The sequence below is a fragment of the Patella vulgata genome, chromosome 6, assembly GCF_932274485.2.
Source record: "Patella vulgata chromosome 6, xgPatVulg1.2, whole genome shotgun sequence".
Taxonomy (NCBI): domain Eukaryota; kingdom Metazoa; phylum Mollusca; class Gastropoda; family Patellidae; genus Patella; species Patella vulgata.
Window position 1 is genome coordinate 33,537,389 of NC_065884.2, and position 25,894 is coordinate 33,563,282.

At 37.8% G+C, this 25,894-nt stretch overlaps 1 protein-coding gene across 2 annotated transcripts in view; it reads left to right on the top strand.

The window, feature by feature from the left end:
- The window catches only part of LOC126825420 (phosphatidylinositol 4-phosphate 3-kinase C2 domain-containing subunit alpha), a 684,289-nt gene that overhangs the window by 257,355 nt on the left and 401,040 nt on the right, over positions 1-25,894 (top strand). For both annotated transcript variants that reach the window (XR_008788423.1, XM_056101571.1), the window contains exons 11-13: positions 97-239; positions 22,795-22,879; positions 25,072-25,209. The gene's annotated coding sequence lies outside the window, so the exon portion shown is untranslated. The remainder of the gene's footprint in view (positions 1-96; positions 240-22,794; positions 22,880-25,071; positions 25,210-25,894) is intronic.

The window sequence follows — 25,894 nt, forward strand, 5'->3', positions numbered from 1 at the left end:
AGTTTTCAATTTATATTGATGTAATTTCTGTACTACACTGATCTATACTTTCATTATTATTTACTGTTAAAATCATGATTTTCTGTTTTCTATCAGTTGTGCTATAAGGTGTTCATATGTTGAAGATTTAGAAGATAGTTTAGAGAAATTAATTGTAGCTGTAAAACAGTTGATAAAAATGTACTGTCAAACATTTCATACAGATTTTATAATGGGAACAACAGTTGGAATACCGAAAGGTAAGATTACTCTTATATGCCCATATGGAAGTGTGGTCATATATTGTCGCCTCCCCTGTTCGTCCATCATCCACAATTTCTTGTGAACACTCTACACACTACATTTAGTGTCCAATATTTTTGAAATTTACATATGTTGTTAATTTAATTTCAACAATTTCCGTTAATTAAGTGTTTCGGTACCTTTATATCACAATGATCTTGGTTCCTTTCGATAGTTGCACATATCCAAACGTAACTTCCTGGATTATGGCCCCTGATTGTTCGAAAAATCGTGTTTTTTTAGCTTGTCTTGTGTATTCTGTAGAGGTCACAATTTTTTATCTCATTTTAAAAAACATTGAAATATATCAACATTCCAGCATAATGATGGTTGACTTCGAATGTCGTGAAAATCGAACCAAAACTACCGGACAAAATGGCCACCCCTCATACGCAATGGTATATCAAGATTGTGGACCCACTACACTAGGACCAGGTATCGTCCAGACTTGACGAAAAAAGGAAAGAAACTAAGCTTATCCTCAAGAATTTAATACACATATCCAGCTAATAGATTGCCGTCAAGAATGTGTTAAATGCCGTCAAGATTCACCAAAAACCGCCCAGTTTGTGCTACCGTGTAGTTTAAGAAACACCGTTTTGTTTTGACATCGATCGTCTACTTTATGACCGTCCAGTTTCTCGGGTGGTAATTTAGAAATGAACACTACCTTTTAGATTTGAAAGGGGTTTAGTTTTTAGACAAGGCGTTTATTTTCCCGGACGTTGTCAAGAAATGAACAGAGTGTTTAATTATTTAAGGTGTTTAGATTTTACGCCAAATTACCACTTTACCGAGAGCCGTCTAGAAACTAACGGGTGAGTAGTAATGCAATGCCGTTTACTTTTCATGTCTTTTAATTAGTTTCTTGAGTGCCATCTAGAAAACTTACGGCGTTTGTTTTTGTGTGAAATATTTAATTTCTATCTCCCAATTTTAGAAACTATGTTCAGATTTAGAATCTGAGTATAGTGTCTAAAATTCTCGAATGAATTGCATATTTGTTGAATATCGTGCAGTTCTTCGGTATTGCCGACGTCCGTTGGGAAAAGTTGATTTACAATGAATTGACAATTTTCGCGGCAGGGATTAAACTAGGGTAGACATCAACGAAATAAATTAACGTATATCTTGTTCCTTCTAATCTTGTTCTCTGGGTTATTTACCCGCTTCGGCAATTTAATTTACAAATTGACGTCATTTACGCCATGGGGGACTATTTTGGCCAACATTTATTTTTGCATCCCCATCTGTTGGGAATGTTGAAGAAATACAGGAGGGGAATTGTTAACAGTTTCTCCCCATTGACACGGGCAAGGACCGCAAATCATATCTTGTCGCAATAAAATCGAGTATTTCCTCATCAAAAAACAAAAGGCAAACAAACAGTGTCATTATAATATTTAATATCCAAGACTACTAATTATATATAATACATGGATATTTGTAGAGGTCTACAAATAAATTAAATCGGGACTGTTTATACTACAATACACACACAACACTCGCACATCATTCACACAACATTTGGGACCTCAGAAGTTAAAAACCTAAGTATATTACCAATAAATACATATAACAAGCTCAAAACATAATCACATAAGTATCACCTAGCAGCTTTATTGTCCCCCGCCTTTCGAAGAAAGCAGGGGACTATTAAAATGGGTTCGTCTGTCTGTCTGTCTGTCTGTCTGTCTGTCTGTCTGTCTGTCTGTCTGTCTGTCTGTCTGTCTGTCTGTCTGTCTGTCCGTCTGTCTGTCCGTCTGTCCCGTCTGTCTGTCCGTCTGTCTGTCCGTCTGTCTGTCCGTCACACTTTTTGGGACACAATAACTCTCTTCCTAATTGAGCTAGAATGTTCAAACTTGGTGTATGTGTTTATTAGGTCAATGCCTTGATGGAGTTCGAAGATGAGCATTTTCCGCTTAGGGTAAGCAGAGATAAGCAATTTGATTGGTTGATGCTTTGGGACACGATAACTCTCTTCCTAATTGGGCTAGAATGTTCAAACTTGGTGTATGTGTTGATTAGGTCAATGCCTTGATGGAGTTCGAAGATGAGCATTTTCCGCTTAGGGTAAGCAGAGATAAGCAATTTGATTGGTTGATGCTTTGGGACACAATAACTTTTAATTGAGCTAGAATGTTCAAACTTGGTGTATGTGTTTATTAGGTCAATGCCTTGATGGAGTTCGAAGATGAGCATTTTCCGCTTAGGGTAAGCAGAGATAAGCAATTTGATTGGTTGATACTTTGGGGCACGATAACTCTCTGCCTAATTGAGCTAGAATGTTCAAACTTGGTGTATGTGTTGATTAGGTCAATACCTTGATGGAGTTCGAAGATGAGCATTTTCCGCTTAGGGTAAGCAGAGATAAGCAATTTGATTGGTTGATGCTTTGGGACACGATAACTTTAGTTCTAATTAAGTGAGATTGATGAAACTTGGTGTATAGTTTCATTACATCAATACCTTGACTAAGTTCAATCATGAGCATTTTCTACTCAGGCTAAGCAGAGCGATAAGCAATTTGATTGGTCGAGACATTGGAACACAATAATTCACATTCTAATTGATGTAGAATGTTCAAACTTGGTGTAGGCTTTCATTAGGTGAATGCCTTGATGGAGTTCAATGATGAACATTGTATGCTTACGGTAAGCAGAGATAAGCAATCTGATTGGTTGATGCTTTGGGGCATGATAACTTTGAGAGAGATGAAACTCCGAATATAGATTCATTATATCATTACCTTGACTAAGTTCGATGGTGAAAATTTTCTGCTAAGGCTAAGGAGCAATAAGCAATTTAATTGATTGGTCAAGACTTTGGAACATAATAACTCTGCTTTTAATTGAGGTAGAATGTTTAAACTTGATGTAGATGTTCATTAGGTGAATGTCTTGACTAAGTTCAATGATTAACATTTCGAGCTGAAGCCAAGCAGAGCTTATCAGTTTCATAATCTTGATTCTATTTGATAGACAGTGATGAAACTTAGTCTATAGTTTAACTGTTCGATACTTTTGAAAAAAATAAATGTTCTATTAATTAATACGTGTCATCTAATTATTTTGCTATTTCGGCGGGGGACATCAGCCTCACTGTTGGCTTGTTTATTTAATTACACAAGTTCAAAACAATCAGTTATCAGGTTCACCTATCAGTTATATATATTAAATCACTAAACACAAAATATAAAAACATATTTACACAAAAGTTTAAAATCTCATCACGTCACTGTCGGCGATATCACTTCAGTGGACGGAGTGGTTAAGTTCATTGCGGTACGACATGTATAAAAGTCGCCTGTCACTGTCGGCGATATCACTTTGGTGGACGGAGTCGTTAAGTTCATTGCGGTACGACATGTATAAACGTCGCTTGTCACTGTCGGCGATATCGCTTCGGTGGAAGGAGTCGTTAAGTACATTGCGGTACGACATGTATAAAAGTCGCATGTCACTGTCGGCGATATCACTTCGGTGGACGGAGTCGTTAAGTTCATTGCGGTACGACATGTATAAAAGTTGCATGTCATTGTCGGCGATATCACTTCGGTGGACGGGGTCGTTAAGTACATTGTGGTACGACATGTATTAAAGATGCATGTCATTGTCGCCGATATCACTTCGGTGGAGACGGCCGTTAAATTAAAATTCACACACACACGCTTATGGGCAGTACTGCCCCTGATACTGCTCATACTAATCGTTAATTGTATCCCAATTCTATCCAATGACACTTTAGTTGTTTTGATTCGATGGAATGTGGCGTAGTAATCTGTTTTTTCGCAAGATCGCCATTTTTTTACTTTTTATGTTCGACTACTTCCGGTTTTTATATCATTGTCGGGATAGCTTTAACAAGTTGTTTGGTTACCTTACCTTCTGTACAAGAAGTTTCAGAATAATCCATTCAGCTGTTTTCCAAAGAAAGAAAATTAGAAGATCATTTTCAGTAATTTAAGGATTTTTCAACTTTTTTCCAAGATTGAGGTTCTTTTTGGACCACTTATATTATTTCAATGCTTTTATTTTTGGACTCACGCCATAGTCCACCGATAGGACTCTGAGTAAAAAAAGTTTAAGAAAAAACTTAGTTTTCGTTTTTGAGAAAATGGCATCTCAAAATGCTCCAAAACGGAAAATACTAGATTTTCGGCCGGTGGTACTTTTTACCACCGCCAACCACCGCCGACTACCGCCAACCAAATACTTTTTACCGCCGACCGCATTGTAATGACTTTCGACTGTAATATAATTACCGCCGACCAAATACTTGTTACCGCCGACCAAATGCTTAATGATTCCTTGTTACCGCCGACTATTTACCATAATTTATTTTCTAGCCATCTAAATCGTATCATTCAGATGTCATATGATAGTCCATTAATGGGGACATGGCTGAATGTCCAATACATGGGAATTGATGTATTGTGAAAACCCCATCCTTGATAGATGACTGAATTGGCAGACAGCTTAAGGCTGCCGCTCTCAGTGTGAGTGAATGAAATGAGCGAAGCTCGAGTGTTAGTACTGATAAAGGAGCGAAGCTCCTAATCACAGTGAAGTGAGCGAAGCTCGAGTGTTAGTACTGATGGATGAGCGAAGCTCCGATTGTAAGATTGAGGAGCGAAGCTCCCAGACCAATCTTGAACTGTACCTGAAATAGATTCCATTTAATACATAAACATATATACATGTACATGTATATAAATTTAACAATAATATTCAATACTGACTTCAAACCAAATAGGTAACCCCATACTTTGGGGTAGAATAGCTAGTTTATGGTTAAACTAGCTGTGAAAATGCCAAGGTGAGCAGATGCAAGGCATCTGTGTAGCCCCAAGGGGTGTTAGTAATAGAAGTGTGTGTATGAATTTACGGACCAGCTACCCTCCTGTCTGCCAGCAAGAAAAAGATTGATGTAAACAAGCAAAATTGATTTAACTACATTTGATTGAAATTCAATAAACCAACAATCACTGATAACATGTTCTTTCTAGTATGACAGAGTGTTTGAACAGTATTGAACACCTGTATAAGTTCTTCAGTTATAACACTGTTAACATATGACACCTTAAGTTTATTCATGGCAAATGAAATTAGGAGTGTGCAGAGTGAAGGCTTGATCCCAAATTGACACATATTTGCACTTGAATTCTGATTCCACATGTTGAATTCTAAAATATACACAACTTCGATGTATATTCTCACTATTACGGTACCCAGAATAATATTAAATTTTTTTTATTTTTTTTTTTTTTCACTTGAATTCTGCCGTTTCACATAACTTCTGTTGTACACTTGATATTTCTCACTTGAATTATATAATTCACACTGAATTTATATTCACATGAATAAATTTAATTTCACACTTGAACTATATATTTCACACTGAATTTATATTCACACTGAATTTATATTCACATAAATGTAATTCCGCACTTGAAAAATATGTTCACACTTAAATTTACTTGAATTTTAATATTTTCACACTTGATTATATTCCACCGTTGATTCGCTCGAACGATTTGGACTCAATGATAGTGGAAATATCTATTAATAACCCACAAATGACATGTATCTAGTATGTATAATAACAATAGTATCTTGCTTTCAAACTAACTCAGTAAACTATTTTGTGCATCTCGTAGAGTGTCAGTTGGGGTCCTAATGTATCGAGTATAACAATCTGATGACCACCTTCCCATACCCTTAATTAGATGGTCTTCAATTCTGGCCTTGGCAGCCGAAGTTGTTGCGCCTATTCTGAGTGAATGGCCATTATATGTCTGTTCATTAACACCTATTTTACTCAAGACATGTTTCAGACATTTAATAAAAAAGTTTCGAGATACAGATTTCGTGTCTTCAGTCATGAAAAAGGGCATGTTTGTTTTAGAGAACTTACAATTCCTTAAGTGTCTATACTGGGAAAGCACTACAACAGGACATAGTCTATGACCGTTTTTAAAAAAGGTAATTGAAACCCCTTTAGAGTAAGGATCAGTTTTTGACTTTTTCAACTTTAAGACAGCTTTATCGCCAAAAATTTGTATGTCCTCGTATGTAATGTCTACTTGAGGATTGAACTGGCCTGAAGTGGTGATTTCTCCACATCTCAAGAAACCAAAAAATGTGGTGATATACAAAGCCTCCAACAGACAATCTGTGTATTTGCTAAAAACGCCAAATCTTAAGGCATTACATATTTGTTTCAAGATATCACTAGTTATTGGAAGTCTTGTTTTGTTGTTAGTTGGTTGTAGTCGTCTTACTGCGTTGAGGATAGCGTACACTCGAATGTTCCTATCAGGGTTTTCGAAATACTCTGAGTGGCCATACTTCATATATACGAACCTAACACCACTCAAGTAAAGTTTAATTGTGGAGTAACTTAATTTTAAAATGCTCTGACAATATGAAATGAAATATAAAATTAACGTCTGAGAAACTGGTGGAAGTATTGCTACCCATCTATAATTATATTGGGCAAGGAATCGTTGATATGCATTGAATCCAGTTTGATATACCTTAAATGTTTTTGACGAAACACTGTGATTCCATAAATGCTCTAAAGTTCCATTCAGTTCTGCCAAACAATCGTGCTCACATGTGGAACCACCACAGGCTGCTCTTGTGCTTGTGGTGCCGCTTGCCGAAATCGTTGTAGCTGAAATCGCGAAAGTGCATCAGCTATAACATTTGAATTGCCTGGCACAAACGAAAATATAATATTGATTTTTCCACTTAGCACAGTATAGGTGCCACTGATTAGGAATAATAGGAACCTGTTTGAATGCATCAGACATATCAGTTTTACATAAAATAGTATACTTCCTGAATAGTCTAATTTTCTCAATAGCGTCATCTAATTTCACATACTTCAAAGAGCACAATTCTTTCTCTATCAAGTCATTTATGCTATCAACATTGCTCCCTTCGTGAGGTGAAGACAAATCAAGAATCAAACGTTTCTTTCCTGAATATTTCCCGGTTACCAGGCCTAAGGGACTGACCCTATAATGATCAAAAGGTAAGTGGGAAAAAGGACCTTTAATAAAACCCTTTTCAACTTCTGATTTAATAAGCTCATCAACTATTTGAGGATTATCTCTAGCTGACTTTAAATTTTTACATTCAAATGTATCTGAAACAGAGTCTTTAACTAATGTATCGAAACCGTTCCTTAATCCTGAACATAAATAATTAACAAATTGTCTATCAGGATGATTTGCTAATTCAAATTCAAGTCTTTGTATATTGACAGGTGTGCTCGCTTTAAATTCGAACTATCAAAATTTTTTATCTTGTCTTTTGGTCTAATTTTCAATAAATTTCTCTCTAGTTGGACATGAACTTAGTATGTGACTATTGCTTAGGCAATGATAGCAACAATGTTCTCTGTTACAATTTTCCTGTTTACAACCTTGGTTATTATGATTATTACAAATTTGTCTTCCGTCCTTCAACTTGATGGGACGATTGTACTTGTCACTTGAAGAAAGCCCTGAAACCACTTGAGGTACATGTAACTGTAAGCGTCTATATGGAAAGTTTCTCTGTTGAACATAACTATGTCCATGTAATTCAGTTTTCAGGGAGCACATATGTGTTGCATGTGAAGTTGATTGACATATATTACATGAGTTAACATGTGCCCCTGCTACAAATCTTCTTAACAGATCAGGATCTCCTGAAGCCCAATTTATCAAAATGTTGTGTTGCATAAGTGCATTGGCACATTTGATAGTAAATAACTTGTGGTATTCATAGAACTTGTCTGGCCAGATATTGTAGGTTTCTATGATGTGTGACAAGTACAAATCTAACTCAGAATTCCTATGTGGGAATGCATCCGGGGAACACATAATACGCTTATACCGATTAAAAGCAATTATAAATTCTCCAATTGACAAATTTCTTGTAAGTCTTTTGTCTAACTTTTGATCCTTCTCACTAGTAGGCAGATAATAGTGAGGGATCAAAAGTAAATTAAGGTTAATGTTCTCACCCCTGACAATCTTGTATTTCTGGTGAAACCATATCAATATATTCTAAATCGGCAGCATTCCTCCTATCTGGCATAGTATTAGTACATCTACCAGGAGTAGGAGTAATTATTGATGAAGTACCGGTGTTATCCAGATGGTCTGCATGATCATTATTGTGAGATTTCTCAACATCAATGGAACGATAAGCACTTTGAGTTTGACTATCCACAGATTGTTTGAATTTATGTAAAACGTCACTTAGAGTCTTCACTACGTCTGTGATGGCACTTTGGCTGTTTCGATTGTAAACTAGGTCCACTGAATTCGTAAAACTTCCCTCGTGAAACGCATTGTTGCTAATGCTAGTGTCGGTCATATTTGTTATGGTTTGGCGAGCTCTTCCGGTGCTAGCACGTGACCTTGAACTGATTCCAGGTGACCTAGATCTATCTCTGTATCTTGCTGTAGACCAAAAACTGTTGTCGCCGCTTAAAGGCAAAACAGAACTAGAAGACGAAGTTGCTGAACGGGACCTCGTTCCTGTCGCCATGTTTCTCGCAGTCGCGGCAATACTTGCAGAATTCGTCAGGCGAAAAAGTACCGACAGCAAACTGTAGATAAAAAAGACGCCGTCGACATCTCTTGAATGCGATTCCACCCGACCCGGTTGGAATTGGGTGCTATTGATAGTAAAGGCACGTAAGCTTGAAATATTTCTTGCCGAATACATATAGCATGACTTAGCCTACGCGCTGTTTTCTAGAAAGAGGCAGATTCGAAAAAGAGGCAGATGAGGTCACGTGGCATAGGTCATGACATGTGAACGAGTTTGTGTCAGTGCATAAACCAGACTTATTTACATAATCCCCCATTACTTATATTTCTGTGCCAGAAGTAAACAACGTAACTTCCTGAATTATGGCCCCTGATTATCCGAAAAATCCCCTTTTTATACGCCCATATTTTCATGTGGATGTATATTGTCGTCGCCCCAGTTTGTCTGTCCGTCCGTCTGTCTGTCCACAATTTGTTTGTGGACACTCTACAGGTCACAATTTTTATATAATTTCAACGAAACTTGAAATATAGCTTTATCTCCCTGAGATCTCGGTTCCTTTCGATATTGGCATGTATCAGACCATAACTTCACGGATTATAGCCCCTGATTGTACGAAAAATCGCGTTTTTAGCTTGTGGACACTCTAGAGGTCACAATTTTGATCCGATTTCTATATTCGCGCATATCGGATTGTAACTTCCTGAATTATGGGCCCTGATTGTACGAAAAATCGCATTTTTGACTTGTGGTCCCTATAGAGGTCATAATTTTTATCCGATTTAAAAAAACGTATTATTATAATACCGTTAAACCCTAAGGACGGTTGAGTTTGAATTTCGTGAAAATCAGCCCAAAACTGACAGACAAAATGGCCGTCGTTCGTTCTCAAATAGCGTAAAAATATGGTATATCAAGGATGTGGACCCTATAGAGGTCATAATTTTTATCCGATTTAAAAAAACCTGTTAATATATCACCGTTACACCATAAGGACGGCTGATTTTTAATTTCGTGAAAATCGGCCCAAAACTGACAGACAAAATGGCCGCCGTTCGTTCTCAAATAGCTTAAAAATATGGTATATCAAGGTTGTGGACCCTATAGAGGTCACAATTTTTATCCGATTTTGTTGAAACTTGAAATGTAAGTTTATAACCCAAAGATCTCGGTTCCTTTCGATATTCCTGAATAATGGCCCCTGATTGTACGAAAAATCACGTTTTTAGCTTGTGGACATTATAGAGGTCATAATTATTATCCGATTTAAAAAATCATATTATTATATCACCGTTACACCCTAAGGACGACTGAGTTTGAATTTCGTGAAAATGGCTGCCCCTCGTTCTCAAATTGCGTAAAAATATGGTATATCAAAGTTGTGGACCCTATAGAGGTCACAATTTTTATCCGATTTTGTTGAAACTTGAAATGTAAGATTATAGCTCACAGATCTTGGTTCCTTTCAATATTTGCGCATATCGAATTGTAATTTCCTGAATTATGGCCCTTGATTGTACAAAAAATCACTTTCGTTTTAGCTTGTTTTCTATCCATCTCTCGAAAATGTGGGCGTATCCTGCCTGGCAGCCGCTGGTTGGTGTATAATTTTGTTTCCGGAGCATATCTCATAAACCATTCAAGATATCGTTTTGAAACTTTGTACAGACATCTACCAATTACAGTAGTTGTGCCTTTTGCTATTTAGGAATTTCTAGGATTGATATTTTGTGTGTTTCCATGGAAACAAATTTTACTTAGTTTTTAGTGTATACCGTATTTTTCGGTGTATAAGGCGCAATTTTTTTACCAGGTATTTTATTTTCTAGAAGGGGAGCAAATCTTGGCTTTTCTGTGTGTCAACATCGAGGTCTGAAGTTGATCATATCGACAACAGCAATAAAGATGGCGGCCATTTCCCATACCGAAATCCCGTATACCGTTAGTCATAGACGACAGTGGCAACAATATGGGTCAATAGCGGTTTAGTGTTATTAAAATATCTGCAAAGATATCGTAAATAATTAGATGACATATTTTTCTGCTATTCCGACATTCCGATGTCGTCATTTTTCGTGGAATAAATATGGCGGCCATTTAAGATACGGTATCGGCTTTTCCGTATACCGTTAGTCATATTTCTATTATTCCGGCTTTTCCGTATACCGTTAGTCATAAACGACAGTGCTAACAATATCTGCAAAATTCTCGTTAATATTTCTATTATTCCTGCGTATTTGATGACATATATTTCTGCTAATCCGTTTACCGGTACAGTTAGCCACTGTCGGCAATCCAAACAGTGTGTCGTCAACGGTGATATCAGTCAAGTTGACGAAAAGGCGGGGCTTACGACAGATAAAGAGTTTTCATTGGCTATTAGAAGGGTAATTTCCATTGAGCACACGCTCATTATACCATAGGCTATGAGTATTGTCTGTTACAATGACAGCGTTAATGGGCGGGATTACAGTTAAACTGGCAGAATATATCGAAGAACAGAACAAATTTAAGCCATCGACTAAAATATATTTTAATGACATAAAAAATTAACACAAGTATAATAAAAACATATAATAAAAACAAACAGGTTCACCAGTATAGCACAGCATAGTTATAGGCACAGTATGGATATAATAAAATATGGATATAAGAAAAACAAAACATACAGCTTCTTCGGTTTATAGCACGGCACAGTTTTAGACACGGTATAGATTTGAGATATCACTTTTTGTTTTATTTTAAAGTTATTTTATATTGATATCTGCTTTGATAAAACCATTAAATTCTTCTTCTTCGTCCTCTTCCTCAAAAATACGAAGAATGTTGGCATCTTCAAGTCCTGGTACTTTTTCGTCTGTGTAATGTCGATGTCATCTTGAGTGTTGTCGTCGTCATCTTCTTCCACCACCTTTCTTCTTTTATTTGCTGGCTCCTTTTCTACCATTTCATCCCATAACATGTCATCTTCTGTCCCATCCATAGCATTTGATATGCAGCATTTCTTAAAGGATTTAATAATGATTTCTGGATTGATCGACTTCCACGCCTCTAGTATCCAAGTGCATATAACGTTTAATTCGGGTTATCGTCTGGCGCCCCCTTTCGTATACGAATGTTCATCGCCTGCCATCCAGTCGGACCACATCTGTCTGAGTTAGTCTGGCCGTATCACTTTTTGGTGGGGTCCCCGACTCTTTTGAACCTCGAGATTTCGTTAAAGGCTGGACACCTTTCACCCAATCAGCTTAGTTTGGCCCAATGCCCCAGGGTCAGCTTCTTCCTTCGGAGTGACAGAGGGAGGTCGCCAACATCCTGTAGTAACGACTTTGTATTGTATCGTGTCCAACTTGCTTAGTGTAACGGGTCTTGCATTTAAGAAAGCCATGCAGCCGTAATCTAATACAGGACGTATTAGAGAACGGTAGATCATCATGAGGGCAACTCGGCTTGCTCCCCATTCACGTCCCGTTATTTTCCTCATAAGGTTCAGGATGCGCTGAGTACGTGTTACTACATATTTGATGTGCGGTCTCCATGTCTTTTCCTATCAAAGATTACACCAAGGAACTTGGTTTCGTCTTTGAATTCTATGTACTGACCATTGAGCTGCAGGGACATCCGGGAAACCTCGGGATCCCTGCATACTAGCATACCTACAGTTTTCGGTGACGAGATCTGAAATCCCCAATCATTTGCCCAAGAGGTGAACCCGTCCAAGGCTCCTTGCATGCGTTTCTGAACCTGCGAATATAGACTACCCTTGGTCCATAGGGTGCTATCGTCCGCAAACGTAGCAAGCGAAATATCTTTTCCGAGATATTCTTTGATATCATTCACCATAATATTGAACAATGTTGGGCTTATAACGGAACCCTGGGGAGTTCCGTTATCCAGTCCGGTCTCTTTACTGAGGTATTTGCCGATTGTAACCCTGATTTGTCTGTCTAAGACAAAACTCTTGATCCAGTTGTACATGTTACCATGCACGCCTACCAAGGACAGTTTGTGTAACAGTCCTTCTGTCCAGACAAGATCGAAGGCCTTTGACAGATCAACAAAGATGACACAGAGGTAGGATCCGCCTCTCGTGGCTGTCACCATGGCATGCTGAAGTCTGGCAATGTGATCGAATGTCGAGCGGCCTCGGCGGAAGCCGCTCTGGTTCTTGTCTAGCAGCTGGTTACTCTCTAGGTAGTATGTTAACCTATCGTTCACCAGGGTTTCAAGAGTTTTGCAAAGCGTAGACGTGAGGCTTACCGGGCGATAAGACTCCGTTTCCTTTGGGTTTTTTCCCACCTTAGGGATTGCAACCACCGTAGCCGTACGCCACAGACAGGGTATCTCACTTTTCCGCCAAGAGAGGTTTAAGAGGTCAAGGACGATTTTCGAAGCATTTTCGGGCAGATTTTTTAGCATAGAGTACTTGACCCCGTCCGGCCCCGAGGCGCTGTCTTTTTTAGAAGACAGTGCTTTCTCGTATTCTCTCAGGGAAAAAGGGGCGTTCAGATCTGAGCGTCCAACAAGTTCTCCGCCTTTCGGCTTAAACTTTTCTTTTTGCGGATCGAAGTCTTTTTTCTTGTTGCTAAATTCGGGCGTAAGGTTGTTATTGCTACTCGCCATAGCAAATGTTTTAGCAAGAAGTTCGGCCTTTTCTGCGCAGTTCTGGGCCATTTCTGCTTTGTAACAGAGAGTCGGTGGGCAAGCCGTCCTAGTCTTTCCATTCATAGCATTAATCTTCTGCCACACCTCTTTAGAGTTTGAATTTGCATTCAGGGACTCACAGTAGGCATGCCAATATTGGGTTTGACACTGTTTTATGACGTCTCTTGCCGCATACTTTGCTTTTAGGTATGCGGACCACGTGGCCTGAGAGAGGTGGCGTTGGCACTTGCGAAGGCATCTACGACGTTCTCGTACTGCGACTTGACAAGAATCGGACCACCAAGGTTTTCGAGGCTTAACAGATTTGGAGCTTGACATGGGGATAGAGGCCGTAGCTGCCTCTATTATAGCACTAGTTACGTTCGTGGCATACTTTTCAGTATCCTCCGTAACCAGTTCCTCTTCCCTCCACTCACGACAGAGTAGATTGAAGATTCCCCAGTTTGCCTTAGACATTATCCAGCTGTATCGTCCCGATGTGGCGACTTGCTAAGAGTGATCGTTATCGCCATATGATCACTGCCAAGCGTTTCGTCACACCTTGTGGTCCAGTCGCAGTAACTTGCAATGGGTGAGGATGCCAACGTTAAGTCTAGATGAGATGGGTTGCAGCCCGGCCTAAAGTAGGTTGGGCTGCCGTCATTCAGGACGCAGAGTCCGTTGTCTTCGATAAAGCTGTGCAGAACACTGCCTCTACGATCAGTTTTCGATGAGCCCCACAGAGCGTGGTGCGCATTGAAATCCCCGCAAATCAAAATACGATTGTATTTGATTTGATCGTACAGGTTCTGAAATCCGTTATCTACTACCCTTTGTGGGGGTGAGTAGATATTTATCACTGCTAATCTAGAGCCGTCTGCCATATGGATTACTGCGCCCTGTCCTTCCAACTCCGTTACATTGAGCGGTAGCTCCTCGTGAGCCACGCCTACTCTAATGTACATAGCTAGACCACCTTCTCCGCCTTTAGTGACGCCAGGTCGATCTGACCTTAGACATGTGTACCCAGGAAATTTACGTCGCCGTTATTCGGACCTAGTTTCGTTTCTTGTAAACACAAGACGTCATAGGACCCTTTGCCAAGATGGTGACGTAGTTCGGTCGCCCTGGCCCGAATGCCATTTAGATTAAGTTGAAGTACCGTAAGCTTACCCTCCATTTAAGAGCCGGAGAGATACACTCGGTGACTCCAACAGTCTAAATTAGCAGTCCTCACCCTGAATATTGACAATAGCCTCAACATGTTGAGGTTTGCCTGATGGGAGGACCCCCTTGGGGGATGACGTCACCGTCATTTGGAACCGCTTTCGGGCCAGTTCCGATCGCTCCACATCGTTCGTACTCCGACTCCGGTGTCGTAGTGCTTTTCTGGGTGTGCTGACTTCTGGGGATTTGGCCGAATCGGAGTCGCCCTCATCCTCAGATGTCATTTTGCGCTTGAGTGGGGTATTCCTACTCACGGACTTTTTCGGGCCTTGGGTAAGGTTCTGAACATACTTTGCCATGGTTTGAGACAAGGCAGCAACTAGGTCGTTATTGTCGGTGCTGCCTTTCGTGGATAACAAAGCCTTTTTCGTTTCTAAACTGGGGAACGAATCCTCCCACAGCTTTGGGTACTTTGGCGGTCACCGGGGGAGCCAGTGGAGCCTGTCCTGTTTTCAGGGCAGGTAGTGAAGGTGAAGATGCCGGTATTTTTTCCTGCTCTGACCGGGGGGTCAGGGCAGGGGCCGGGGCTGCTAATCCCGGAGGCGGTGCCGTTTTAGGGGCAGGGGGCTGCCCTCTTTTCTTCCTGTGCCTTCGTGGCTTTTTTGGCTATACCGCCTTCTTCGTCTCGAGTTCGATCTGACCTTTCACCTTTACCTCCGCTTCCCGGTAGCCGATCCCCTCTTTTGCTTTGATTTTTAATGCCCGGCTCGCCAGGACGATTTTTGGGCAGTCTCTAGAATTTGCCATGTGCTCACCCTGGCAATTCCTGCACCTAATTTTCGTACTGATGGAATGTTCACTGGTGTTTTATATACATCGGGGTGTTTTCTTTGAGCAAGACTGTCTTTTAGTAACCGTTTTAAGTTACCGACGGTTTTCATTCAACATGGATTCAGTGATTATTTAATTTGTTTATCATCAAAACCGATTCATTTATCACAGACAATTACTCACGAATTTAACACGATGTAATAGACGGCCATGTTTGTTGTGGGCGGGACTTGAATGACAATTTCACTACCGTACGAGCAACAGAATTACAGCTGAAAGTTATGCAATAATGCAATTGCGTGTTATAATTAATATAAACAAATGTAACAAAAGCAATTTATTTCATAAAGAAATATAATTATATAAAGCTTGATACGGCTAAATATCGGTAATTATTATAACTGTAAACAATAGAGTTTGACCTAGTTACTGGAGATCGCAGGTGGATTTGAGTCACATATGCTATGGCACGAGTTTCACACGCACTGGGAAATGGTGCGCCTAAACCACGCATATTTTTTTGTCCCCCGCCTTTCGAAGAAAGCAGGGGACTATTAAAATGGGTTCGTCCGTCTGTCTGTCCGTCTGTCTGTCCGTCTGTCCGTCCGTCTGTCTGTCCGTCACACTTTTTGGGACACAATAACTCTCTTCCTAATTGAGCTAGAATGTTCAAACTTGGTGTATGTGTTTATTAGGTCAATGCCTTGATGGAGTTCGAAGATGAGCATTTTCCGCTTAGGGTAAGCAGAGATAAGCAATTTGATTGGTTGATGCTTTGGGACACGATAACTCTCTTCCTAATTGGGCTAGAATGTTCAAACTTGGTGTATGTGTTGATTAGGTCAATGCCTTGATGGAGTTCGAAGATGAGCATTTTCCGCTTAGGGTAAGCAGAGATAAGCAATTTGATTGGTTGATGCTTTGGGACACGATAACTTTAGTTCTAATTAAGTGAGATTGATGAAACTTGGTGTATAGTTTCATTACAGTAATACCTTGACTAAGTTTGATAATGAGCATTTTCTGCTCAGGGTAAGCAGAGCGATACGCAATTTGATTGGTCGAGACTTTGGAAAACAATAACTCTCCTACTTTGATTGTTAGACTATAAGTAAAGATATACTGTTTGATTGTTCAATACTTTGTAAAAGATAATTTGTGATAAATTTATATGTGTCCTCTAATTATTTTCCTATTTCGGCGGGGGACATCAGCCTCACTGTTGGCTTGTTTTTCCTGAAACACCTCTGCCAAAGTCGCCCTGCGCCTTATCTACGCATGCGCCTTATACACCGAAAAATACGGTAATTTTGTTTCCGGAGCATATCTCATAAACCGTTCAAGATATCTTTCTGAAACTTTGTACACACATCAACCTATTACAGTTGTTGTGCCTTTTGCTATTTAGGAATTTCTGGGATTTATATTTTTTGTGTTTCCATGGAAACAAATTTGACTTAGTTTTTGGTGTACAATTTTGTTTCCGGAGCATATCTCAAAAACTGTTCAAGATATCTTTCCAAAACTTTGCATACACTTCAACCTATTACAGTAGTTGTGCTTTTTGCTATTTAGGAATTTCTGGGATTAATATTTTTTGTGTTTCCATGGAAACAAAATTGACTTAGTTTTTTGTGTATAATTTTGTTTCCGGAGCATATCTCATAAACCATTCAATATATCTTTTTGAAACTTTGTACAGACATCTACTCATTACAGTAGTTGTGTCTTTCGCTATTTAGGAATTTCTGGAATTGATATTTTGTGTGTTTCAATGGAAACAAATTTGACTTAGTTTTTGGTGTACAATTTTGTTTCCAGAGCATATCTCATAAATCGTTCAAGAAATATTCCTGGCACTTATTTTGAATTTCTCAGATTTGATAATTTGGCTGTTCAAGATACCTTTAAAATAATTTTACCCATTATTTTATTTTCTGATATCCAGCCTTCCGTCCTGATTTTGTTTCTGGAGCATATTTTATAATGTGTTCAAGAAATCTTTTTGAAACTTTGTACAAACATTAACCTATTATAGTATTTTATTTTCTGATGTATAAGTTTATTGTTTAACATACAGCAGCTGATTGAGGTAGGCAAAGGTTGTTGTGCAAACCTTACAGGGAGTAGCGACCCTGCCTTGTCGACCTACTGTGATCAGAGTATGAATTTCTGTGAATTGATATTCCATGCGTCAGAATATGAGATTTGTCTAAAGCTCCAGTTCCCTCCACTTGCAAAATATCTCTATTTTCTATGTAGTCATGTCTAATTTTTAAAACCAGAGCTTAATGTCATAAATTATCTCAAATCTTCTAGTAAATAGCAATCAGTCATTAGTTTTCAGAAATAGAGAGCAATATCTACTAAACAGGGCCACAATATTAGGACCAGTGACACTGTTTGTGAAATCTGATACATTTTTATATTGATTACCAATAGCATAAACAAGTTACTTTTCCTTATTTCTTCCAAACAAGTGCAAGGGCGCGGGATGTTGATGACTAGTCATCTTGTTTTCGCTTCTGGTCCCTCTGAAGGTCACAATTATTATCTTGTGGACCCTATAGAGGTCATAATTTTTATCAGATTTAAAAAAACGTATTATTATATCACCGTTGCACCCTAAGGACGGCTGAGTTCGAATTTCGTGAAAATCAGCCCAAAACTGACAGACAAAATGGCCTCCCTTCGTTTTCAAATAGCCTAAAAATATGGTATATCAAGGTTGTGGACCCTATAGAGGTCACAATTTTTATTTGTAAGTTTATAACACAAAGATCTTGGTTCCTTTCGATGTTTGCGCATATCGAATCGTAATTTCCTGAATTATGGCCCTTGATTGTAGGAAAAATCACTTTCTTTTTTAGCTTGTTCTCTATCCATCTCTCGAAAATGTGGGTTTATCCTACCTGGCAGCCGCTGGTTTAGCTTGTGGTCCCTCTGGAAGTCACAATTATTATCCGATTTAAAAAAACGTTTGATTAATCACCGTTACACCATAAGGACCAAAATTGCCAGACAAAATGGCTGCTGTTTGTATGCGAGTAAAAATATGGTATATCAAGGTTGTGGACCCTGTAGAGGTCACAATTTTAATTCGGTTTTGATGAAACTTGAAATGCTTGTTTATAACCTAAAGATCTTGGTTCCTTTCGATATTGTTGCATATCGGATCGTAACTTCCTGAATTATGGCCCCTGATTATATGAAAAATCGCCTTTTTAAGCTTGTGGTACCTCTGAAGGTCACAGTTATTATCTGATTTTAAAAATCGTTTGAATATATCACTGTAACACCATAATATAGGCTGATTTCGAATTTTGTGAAAATTGGACCAAAACTGCCGGACAAAATGGCCGCCGCTCGTACACGAATAGTATAAAAATATGGTATATCAATTTTGTAAACCTTGTAGAGGTCACAATTTTAATCTGACTTTGATGAAACTTGAAATGCATGTTTATAACCCAAATATCTTGGTTCCTTTCGATATTTGTGCATATCAGATCTTAAATTCCTTAATTATGGCTCCTGATTGTCCGCAAAATCTCCTATTTTTAGCTTGTGGTCCCTCTGGAGGTCACAATTAGTATCCAATTTAAAAAAACGTTTGATTATATCACTGTTACACCGTAAGGAAGATCGAGTTCGAATTTCGTGAAAATCGGAACAAAACTGTCGGACAAAATGGCCGCCGCTTGTACGCGAATAGTGAAAAAATATGGTATATCAAGGTTGTAGACCCTGTATAGATCACAATTTTAATCTGATTTTCATGAAACTTGACATGCATGTTTATAACCCAAAGATCTTGGTTCCTTTCGATATTTGCGCATATCGAATCATAACTTCCTGAATTATGGCCCATGATTGTACTTTTTTAATTTACTTATATTTCTGTGCCAGAAGTAAACAACGTAACTTCCTGAATTATGGCCCCTGATTATCCGAAAAATCCCCTTTTTATACGCCCACATTTTCATGTGGACATATATTGTTGTCGCCCCTGTTTGTCCGTCCGTCCACAATTTGTTTGTGGACAGTCTACAGGTCACAATTTTTATCTGATTTCAACGAAACTTGAAATATACCTTTATCTCCCTCAGATCTCGGTTCCGTTCGATATTGGCATGTATCGGACCATAACTTCATGGATTATGGCCCCTGATTGTACGAAATATGGTATATCAAGGTTGTAGACCCTGTATAGATCCCAATTTTAATCTGATTTTGATGAAACTTGACATGCATGTTTATATAAACCCAAAGATCTTTGTTCCTTTCGATATATGCGCATATGGCCCCTGATTGTACGAAAAATCGCGTTTTTAGCTTGTGGACCCTATAGAGGTCATAATTTTTATCCGATTTAAAAAACTGTATTCTTATATCACCGTTACACCCTAAGGATGGCTGAGTTCGAATTTCGTGAAAATCGGCCCAAAATTGACAGACAAAATGGCCACCGTTCGTTCTCAAATAGCGTAAAAATATGGTATATCAAGGTTGTGGACCCTATAGAGGTCACAATTTTTATCCGATTTTGTTGAAACTTGAAATGTAAGTTTATAATTCAAAGATCTTGGTTCCTTTTGATATTAGCGCATATCGGACCGTTACTTCCTGAAAAATCACGTTTTTAGCTTGTGGACCCTATAGAGGTCATAAGTTTTATCTGATTTAAAAAACCGTATTGTTATATCACCATTACACCCTAAGGACTGCTGAGTTTGAATTTCATGAAAATCGGCCCAAAATTGACAGACAAAATGGCCGCCGTTCGTTCTCAAACACCGTAAAAATATGGTATATCAAGGTTGTGGACCCAATAGAGGTCACAATTTTTATCCGATTTTGTTGAAACTTGAAATGTAAGTTTATAATTCAAAGATCTTGGTTCCTTTCGATATTAGCGCCTATCGGACCGTTACTTCCTGAAAAATCACGTTTTTAGCTTGTGGACCCTATAGAGGTCATAAGTTTTATCTGATTTAAAAAACCGTATTGTTATATCACCATTACACCCTAAGGACGGCTGAGTTTGAATTTCATGAAAATCGGCACAAAATTGATAGACAAAATGGCCCCGTTCGTTCTCAAATAGCGTAAAAATATGGTATATCAAGGTTGTGGACACTATAGAGGTCAGAATTTTTATCCGATTTTGTTGAAACTTGAAATGTAAGTTTATAATTCAAAGATCTTGGTTCCTTTCGATATTAGCGCATATCGGACCGTTACTTCCTGAAAAATCGCGTTTTTAGCTTGTGGACCCTATAGAGGTCATAAGTTTTATCTGATTTAAAAAACCGTATTGTTATATCACCATTATACCCTAAGGACGGCTGAGTTTGAATTTCATAAAAATCGGCACAAAATTGATAGACAAAATGGCCCCGTTCGTTCTCATATAACGTAAAAATATGGTATATCAAGGTTGTGGACACTATAGAGGTCACAGTTTTTATCCGATTTTGTTGAAACTTGAAATGTAAGTTTATAACCCAAAGATCTCAGTTCCTTTCGATATTTGCGCATATTGGACCGTAACTTCCTGAATTATGGCCCCTGATTGTACGAAAAATCGCATTTTTAGCTTGTGGACCCTATAGAGGTCATAATTTTTATCCGATTTAAAAAAACGTATTATTATTTCACTGTTGCACCCTAAGGACGGCTGAGTTCGAATTTCGTGAAAATCGATCCAAAACTGACAGACAAAAATGGCCGCCCTTCGTTCTCAAATAGCCTAAAAATATGGTATATCAAGGTTGTAGACCCTACAGAGGTCACAATTTTTATTTGTAAGTTTATAACACAAAGATCTCGGTTCCTTTCGATGTTTGCGCATATCGAATTGTAATTTCCTGAATTATGGCCCTTGATTGTAGGAAAAATCACTTTCTTTTTAGCTTGTTCTCTATCCATCTCTTGAAAATGTGGGTGTATCCTGCCTGGCAGCCGCTGGTTTAGCTTGTGGTCCTTCTGGAAGTCACAATTATTATCCGATTTAAAAAAACGTTTGATTAATCGCCGTTACGTCGTAAGGACCAAAATTGCCTGACAAAATGACTGCCGTTAGTATGCGAATAGTGTAAAAATATGGTATATCAAGGTTGTGGACCCTGTAGAGGTTACAATTTTAATTTGGTTTTGATGAAACTTGAAATGCTTGTTTATAACCTAAAGATCTTGGTTCCTTTCGATATTGTTGCATATCGGATCGTAACTTCCTGAATTATGGCCCCTGATTATACGAAAAATCACTTTTTTTAGCTTGTGCTTCCTCTAGAGGTCACAATTATCCGATTTAAAAAAACGTTTGATTATATCACCGTTACACCGTAATAAAGGTTGAGTTCAAATGTCCTGAAAATCAAACCAAAACTGTCAGACAAAATGGCCGCCACTTGTACGCGAATGGTGTAAAAATATGGTATATCAAGGTTGTGGACCCTGTAGAGGTCACAATTTTAGTCCGATTTTGATGAAACTTGAAATATATGTTTATAACCCAAAGATCTTGGTTAATTTTGATATTTGCGCATATCGAATTGTAACTTCATGAGTTATGGCCCTTGATTGTAGGAAAAATTACTTTCTTTTTAGCTTACTCTTTTTCCATCTCTAGAAAATGTGGGCGTATCCTGCCTGGCAGCCGCTGGTTACATGTACAATAACTTATATTTTTGCAAGATTTTTTTCGAGTGGGTCGACTTCCCAAATTTCTGAAAATTGACCCATTTGATATGGAATGCCTTGAAATGAATTTTGGCTACTGGTACCTAAAACAACAGATTGAAATACCTTAATCTTGTGATACTTTTGAAAGATGATTATGTAAGATTTAGATAAACAACTGACTTTTTTTTAGAGTTTGAAAATAGATAATGGAAATGGATACCGGTAAATTGAAAATTTCAGTCAAATTACATTATTCTGAGGGAAGTTATGAATGTTTAAAGTTTTGACAAAAATAGTATAGTCTCGATTGTCATTGCTACGATTTAAAACAAAGTCTGGATTTTCCATTTTAACGTTAAACGATTAAATGGAACAGATGTTCTAATCAACTTAATATCCCAGTTACCTGATGACATAGAGATTTGGTTGTGGGCTTGTCACGTAAATAAATGTAAAATAAAAATTTATATAACATTTGAATCCAGAAAAAAGATCTGCTTTATTAAGCAAATTTAGTTTTTGCATAACGCATGAAGGTTTAGATAACTCTTCATGAGTTGCGAATAATTATAAGAACTATTCCTTTCTTTTTAAGCATAATTATTCATTATGTTATTTTATTTTTCAGACCATTTAGAGATAACAAGCCTAACAGATAATTTTCTAGTCCATGTTGCTACAGCTCACAGGTTACCTCCTTTGTGGACCAATAGGTAACATCTTTACTTATTCCGTAAATGTAGCAGATCATTTTATAAAGCATTGAATATTTTATGGGACATTTCCAGATTACCAAATCTTTCATGAGTTATATGTTTCAGTTAGTGGTAGCCAAGAGGCGTGAAGCAATATGTTAACGTGCGGATGAATTATATCGATGTTATGCTTTTTATACGCCTATATGGAAATATGGACGTATATTGCCGTCGACCTGTGGGTCCGTCTGTCCATTGTCCACAATTTCTTGTGAACGCTCCAATGCCAAAAGTTATCATCCAGTTGTTTTAAAATTGATATATGTTGTTGACATTAGTGAGATGAAGAAGCCTATTTAATTTCAATAATTTCCGTTTATTACGTCTAGAGTTATGGCTCTTTTTTCACTTTGTTGAACATTGTGAATGCTCTAATGACTGACAACAGTTATCATCCGATCTGTATGAAATTTATATGCATTATTTAAATTAGTGAAATGAAGAATGCTGTTGAATTTCACCAATTTCCGTTTATTACGTTTAGAGTTATGGCCCTTGTTTTACTTTATTGAACCTTGTGAACGCTCTAACATCAAAAGTTATCTGCCAATCTGTATGAAATTTACATGCGTCATTTAAATTAGTAAAGAAAAGAATCCTATTGAATTTCAGCAATTTCCATTTATTACTTCTAGAGTTATGGCCCTTGTCTTACTTTGTGGTCCCACGTCTTTTGAAGAAAGCCGGAGACTATTAAAATGGGTTCGTCCGTCCGTACGTCTGTCTGTCACACTTTTTGGGACACAATAACTCTCTTTCTAATTGAACTAGAATGTTCAAACTTGGTGAAGGTGTTTATTAGGTCAATGCCTTGATGGTGTTCGAAGATGAGTATTTTCTGCCTAGGGTAAGCAAAAATATGCAATTTGATTGATTCATGCTTTGGGATACAATAACTTTAGTTCTTATGAAGTGAGAGTGATGAAACTTGGTGTATAGTTTCATTACATCATTACCTTGACTAAGGTCGATAATGGGCATTTTCTGCTCAGGGTAAGCAGAGCAATAAACAATTTTATTGGCCGAGACTTTGGAACACAATAACTCTCCTTATAATTGAGCTAGAATGTTCAAACTTAGTGTAGGTGTTTATTAGGGGAGTGCCTTGATGGAGTTCGAAGATGAGCATTTTCTGGTTAGGTTAAGCAGAGATAAGTAATTTATTTTGGGATTTCGGCGATGGATGTCAGCCTCACTGTTGGCTTGTTCAACCATGTTAATGCTCGATTGATGAAAGTTATCATCCGATATGTATGAAATTTATATGCATCATTTAAATTTGTAAAACAGAGGTCTATTGAATTTCAGCAATTTCCGTCAATAATTTCTAGAGTTATGGCGGTTGTGAACTGTATGAAATTTATATGCATTATTTAAATTAGTAAAACGAAAATGCCTGTCAAATTTCAACAATTTCTGTTGATCACTTCCAGAGTTGAGACCCTTGTTTCAGTTTGTAGAATCTTGTGAACCCTCAAACGGCAAAAATTATAATCTGATCTGTATGGAACTGTCTTGTAAAGGCCTCCAATTACCTACAATGGAAATTGGCCTAAAACTGACAGACGAAATGGCCGCCCCTCGTTCTCAAATAGCGTAAAAATATGGTATATCAAGGTTGTGGACCCTATAGAGGTCACAGTTTTTAATCCGATTTTGTTGAAACATGAAATGTTATTTTATAAACCAAAGATCTTGGTTCCTTTCGATATTCACGCATATCGGATAGTAACTTCATGAATTATGGCGCATTTCAGACCATAACTTTCTGGATTATGACCCTTGATTGTACAAAAAATCCTGTTTGTTTTTAGCTTGTTCTCTATCCATCTCTTGCAAACTGTGGGCGTATCCTGCCTGGCAGCCGCTGGTTTCAATTTTTGTATGGTCTTCTGGCAGATGCGTTCTTAATATATGTGCCATCTATTTATTTAGGGATTGACTTCAGCCTCACTATTGTCTTGTTTTATTCACATTCTGGAGTAACAGACTAAACATGTGATTTAACATAATTAAGTTATTTTGACTAGAAAATATACTTTTGGTGATGTTTGATTAGTTTTATGTGCTTGAAAGTTAAACATTGTTATGATGTTACCCACTGGTGGGTAAGTAATCAATTGTATCATGCAACAATTTATTGTTTTCAGGATTAATCCTAAATATGAGGAATATCAAGTAATATTTAGTTTGTTTCATGGTAATAAAAGACTAGCCCCCGATGTTTCTACATCACCCCAAAAAGCCTCATCTTCTGGTCTCTGTGATAGAATATTATGGGATGAATGGTAAGCTTACACTTGTAGTTTTACTTTATAGTCTTTTTAGAAGAAAGATGTGTATGTGCTATAATTTTATTAAAATATTTTTGCCCATTTTTATATGCCCACAAGTAGAATAAGACTCGAAGAGATGACAAAAAATAGTGGAAATCTTTCAAGTGGACAATCGAGACAAGAAAAACAAACAGATGTTATCTACTTAATTACAAGATTCGAGTTTTAAAAGAACCTCAGCCCCAATTTATGTTTCACCTAATTAATATCTATAAATATCAGACTAACAGATTATATACAAAGGAAGTGTCGGTGTGTTTTATTAAAGAACGGAGTAATAACCACATTTTTCTTTTCACTGTGTATACTTCTTTTAATTATAGTTTGATCAGATGTGTACGGATATTTATGATCTTTAATATTTTAAATAATTATCAAAATTCAGATGGAATAGACATATATTACAAATGGATAACTTACTTTGAGACTGATTTTGAATCGACTTACACTGGGAAGTATCAAAGGTGATATTTGTGCAAATAGGGTATAGATTTCTGACTACATTGGTAAATTTGTACCAATATCGCAACAAATCTAATTATCGCAACAAATCTAATACGAAGAGGCTAAAATCTGTACATACGGTGTGTTAATTAACAGGGGTGAGAAATTGACTGAAAGTAGGTGTCACAACTCG